Source organism: Meleagris gallopavo, chromosome 5 (assembly GCF_905368555.1).
Source record: "Meleagris gallopavo chromosome 5, MGAL_WU_HG_1.1, whole genome shotgun sequence".
Lineage (NCBI taxonomy): Eukaryota > Metazoa > Chordata > Aves > Galliformes > Phasianidae > Meleagris > Meleagris gallopavo.
Window position 1 is genome coordinate 23,025,273 of NC_139408.1, and position 4,918 is coordinate 23,030,190.

General features: G+C 47.8%; 1 pseudogene; it reads right to left on the bottom strand.

Annotated features, from left to right (window-relative positions):
• Window positions 1-170: 170 nt before the first annotated feature.
• ZNF408 (zinc finger protein 408) lies at window positions 171-4,818 on the bottom strand (annotated as a pseudogene).
• Between the last annotated feature and the right edge of the window lie 100 nt (window positions 4,819-4,918).

Sequence of the window (4,918 nt, forward strand, 5' to 3'; positions counted from 1 at the left end):
CTTGCTCAGCTGATAAAATTGTAAAGGATAAGAGTAAAGCCAGTTTCTTTACTCTCTGTTTGATAATTTGGGTTTGGTTTCGTATGCAGTTGGGACAAGTGACATTAGAGCTGCTTTCACCAGAGCATTACTGAGCAAGCCCATGTGGATGCGAGTATCATCCACACCCTTTGGTCGAAGTGATGAATGATGGATACACGCGTGCCTGTGCAAGTGTTCATTGTGGATCCCAGTAAGAAAGGCAACCACAGTTCATAAGGCATTCATTAAAATGCCATTTGCTGGAGATAGGATTAGAAGGCAAAGGGGTATAGCATTAGATAATCTTAGTTTCCTTCAGATGCTGGTATTTTTTGCCACTTTCAGCCATGATCTGCCAAATCATTTTGCCGTGATTTGGTCGTCATCTCACACTAAGGTCATATGATGAGGTTGTCCAGGTTGTCTCTTTTGTCATAATTAATTGTCCCATCTCTGGGATCCCAGGTTTTGGCCTGTTCCTGCTGTTTACAGACAGCACACAGCCTACAGAGCACAGCAACCTACATAGTACAGCAGCAAGCAGCATGCTCCTTCACCTGCATTTCTTGCTGCTGGGATACCCACACTTGCTCTTTCTGTATCTTTCATATTTCTACATTCATACAAGAGAACAATTTTTCTATTTTATCTCTTGTATCAGATCAAAACATTCCAACACTCTTTTCAAGCACATTTGTAACAAGTACAAACAATGAATTCTCATTTAACTTTTCTCACCCCCTTCTTAAAGAGAAAGCTTAGTATTTCGGCTGGGGTGGGACTTTCAAATAACTCCTGATTCTCCCAGATCATCAGAAATGTCACCTGGGCTAAACACCATGTCACTGTTTCCTGTGTCTGAATATGGGGTGAGGCAGGAATCTATTCTTTTCCTCACGTTTCCTTCCAGTAAGGCATTTCTCACTGGGATCTTGCTGACAACACAAAATGTAATACAGTTGTTCATTGTGGATCCCAATAAGAAAGGCACTCAGACTCCATAATGTATTAATTAAAACACAATTTATTGGAGATAATGTGAGAAAAGGGAGAGACCATCTTACATCTGTGCAGATGCTGTGAACCCCAGGCTGTACAGCATCAACCAGATGTCCAGTCGAGCCATGGCATGCTGCACAGATCCCATCCATGTTGAGGCTCCACCGGCATTACAGTGTTCACGGTTTTGATAGGATTTCCTTAGAAGTACATAACTCTATTCATCATTTTTACTCAAACAAAAGAATGTTCACATGAGAACATGCTGCTTCTATGACGAAGACAGGGACATGGTGATGGCAACATCACAAGTTGCCCAGGGGGAGCCAACTATGGGCTCCTTAGGCTTAGTCCACTACGTGCAGCATAGCACAGCCTGCACCTACATAGTCAGATCAAGCATTAGGTGAATCATTTTCACAACAGTGTTTCTGTCACGACCACTTAACTGCTCCCATCTGTTCTCTCCAATTACTTCAGAATAAAGAAAGGTATTACAGGTCAGCAGATCAAGCAATAGGAGGCTGGCTTCTCCTTTTCCCCTCCCTCTGCTCCTCCCCCATCTCTCCCAGCTGTGCTGTGACAGAGGGCACATGCTTCAAACGCAACATGTAAGCCCAGCTCCAGCGAGAACACTTTGCAGCTGTGTCAATATTTGAAAAATGCAAGAGCTTGGATATGCAGCAAAGGCAGAGCAGTAGAAAGCACTGCAGCTTCAACTGTAAGCCTTCCCTCATACACCTATGCTTCCACTGGTCCGTATTCGAGAGCTCAGGATAAAGACCAGGGTCATCTGCCCCTGACTTGAAAGAAAATAACTGAAAATAAATAGACTTAACTGCTCATTAGCTGAATTCACCTACTGCCCTTATCTCAAATCAAGGTGTTGTGGATGCAACTAACACCTTGTCTACAAACTGGTCATAAAGGTTTATGGAGAAAAAAGAAAAAGAACATCTGACATCTCAGACAGGCACATTACTGCCTTTGTAGCACCCCAAAAGGGAGCAGTGCTATCGATGGTTCTCAGGTGACGCTATACCCTTCTGTTGTACAGTGGACATTAAAAGCTCACAGATTGTAGGCCTCCAAACAAAGCCTTCTGGGGAAATGCAGCTGTTGGAGAGGGGCAGAATGAAGATCGAGGTTAAATCTGTGGAAGCAGTAAATAAACGCAGTGTTTGTGCTATATATGAAATGCAAGTGTGGGGCAGGCAAATCTGAAACACACTGTTAGGGCTGGTATTGTTGATCTTTTCCTATGAGGCCTTTGGAAATACACATTTTCTTCCTGACAAGGCATCAATTTTATTCAGCACATCTCAAATGGCAAATGATCACTAAAGAAGACAGAGCAGGGGGAATACCTAGGGTGCAGTGGTGGTTGTGCCATCTGAAGGCTTTTTGATGGAGGAGCAGAAAAGTGGAAGAGAGGAAGCAAGAACATGAGATAAAGCATCAGGAGAAAGAAGGAGACAGGCAAAAATCTTCTGAGCATACTGAAATGAACTGTAAATCCTTACCTGGACAGGTAAGGACCTTCTCAGCTGGGGACAGTGAAAATTCACTGTACAATGCTACTAGTAGCGTAAGAAATGAAAGCAACTTTTATTGTTCTCAAACAGACCAACCAGCACCAGAAAGCCAGGAAGGTGACAGCAAACAAAACAGGCAAAAGCGGAAAAATAACAGTCAACCCCAGCTATAAAGCAGAACTTTGCTTCAGCTAATTGTGAAAAACACTTTTTAAAAAGTCTTATAAACACTTGGGAAGCTGCTTCCCTGCAGCGTCTCCTACTAGCGTCACCCTCAAATGGTCAGAAATGCTACTGGCCTCCTGAGTAATAGCCCAGAAAAGTGTTTGCACATTTTAAGACGGAAAACCTTGAAAGGAAGGAATTGTTTAGGGCTGCTTTTAAACTTTTCCCTATGGTGCATGGTCACCCACTGGCACTTTAATAGGCAGAGGAAGGGCACTGCTCATTGAAACTCCAGGTTTCCTCTCTAAGAAGTTACTCTTATCAACATTCCCTGCACCAGATCCAAAAGGCAACACATGTAGGCTCACAGCTCCACAGAGCAGCTAGACAAAAACCCAGGTCTACATCAGCAGTTACCTCTGAGGCTGCTAATTCTGTTGGGGGCTGAGCCACAGAGCCTTGTTGGCACAGAGACACTACAGAGATCATTTTTTGTTTTGTTTTGTTTTTTAGCCCCATTTTAATATTCTGTACAGAATAGTCAGGGTCAGCTGAGGTAGTTACATTCATCTCAACCTTCACTTCTGTCACTGCTCCAAAACCCATCCCCTCCTAATGATGATCACGTCACTCAGTGAAATAATGCACTTGTCCTCATGCTTGGAGATGGTGATTTTAATTATGTCCTTTGTTGATGGCAACTCAGCAGCCCTCCTTCTAGGATCTGGTGGGCTGCCTTGAGGCTGGTAAGCAGCAATGCAGTGACCACTGGCTGTGATCAGCAACTGTGTCTTATTTTCTGGCCCTGGCACCTCCAGCATAAGCAAGGCAGGTACTGCCATAGCTTCCTCGTGGGAGGGGCTCTTTCTCTGAGGCTGGAGTAGGTCCACAGCAAGAGACACCTCTGCAGCACTCATTTCCTCAGGATCCTTTTCTGCCTGGTGGGTGAGTATGTGGTGTGCAAGACTCTGTGGAAGGGTGAAGCCCGTGCCACACAGCTCGTATTTGTAGGGCTTGTCAGCCAGGTGGCATTGCTGGTGTCCAGGGTGCAGGACTTGCCGCACTGCTCACAGTGGAAAGAGTGCTTGCCTGTGTGCAGGTGCTCACGGGGGTCTCGCAGTGCCTTGCTGCACACTGCGCACAGGGTGAGCCTTGCCCATGTGGGAGATAAGATGGCACCACAGCTCTGGCAGTTTGGGGAAGGCGTCACTGCAGAAACAGCACTTGTAGGATTTCTTGCTCATGTGCAACTGGAGGTGCTCATGCAGGTGCTCTGCTGTCGGAAGTCCTGAGGACAAGTGTAAGGCCGCTTGCTTGTGTGCAGATGCATACGGTTGCGCAAAGAACCAGGATTGGCCAGGCAGCATCCACAAATGGCACACTGGCATCCCTTGGGATGAGGGGAGCCTTGAAGCTCTCCTCTGAGCTGTAGCTCTTTCCACACTCTGTGCACAGGAAGGGCTTGTGGCCAACATGGACAAAGCGGTGCTTCTTGAGGTGGCAGAGCTGCAGGAAGGCTTTGCCACACTCCCTGCAGTGGTGCTTGCACTTGATCACCTCCTTCTCCTGGGACAGAGCTTCTGGCAGTGGGCTTGGGCTGCCAGAAGGACCTTCTGCCAGCTCCCTAAGCTCTCCTGTTCCACAGCCTCCTCCAGTGGGCCCTTCTTTCCATGCTCTGTGGATGCCAATTTGGAGACTTTGGAAGTGTCGCTCTCTTTCCTGCAAGTATCTACATTTTGTTCTTCAGGACTGGGCTGCTGGGGCTCCTTCTGTGTGAACAGTGATGCTGTTCTGGCACCACTGGCCCACATGCCCATGCAAGCACCAAGTTGAACTCCAGTTGAGGATAATGACAGATCCAGGTCTGAACGCACCTCTTTTTGCTCCATCTCCACTTTTTCTGCTGCGAATCCACGACCCACGCCCTTGTCCAGCTGTTCCCTGCACCTGCCGCTGGTTTGGACGTTTGAGATGGCCGCTTTGGTGCTCATTCTCAGTCCTCGCCACTTTGGCTTGCCGCGGCTCATGTCTGGGAGAAGCGCTTTCCTCTCCCGGCAATGTTTGGCGGCCGGCCTCCTCATCGGGGCGCCCCGCCGCTCACCTCCGCCAGCCGCGGCCCTCGGCCGGCAGCGCCCGGCGCACGCAGACAGGAGGCGCCAAGGGTGCGAGGCCGGGCCCACGGCCCTCAGTGTCGCCGG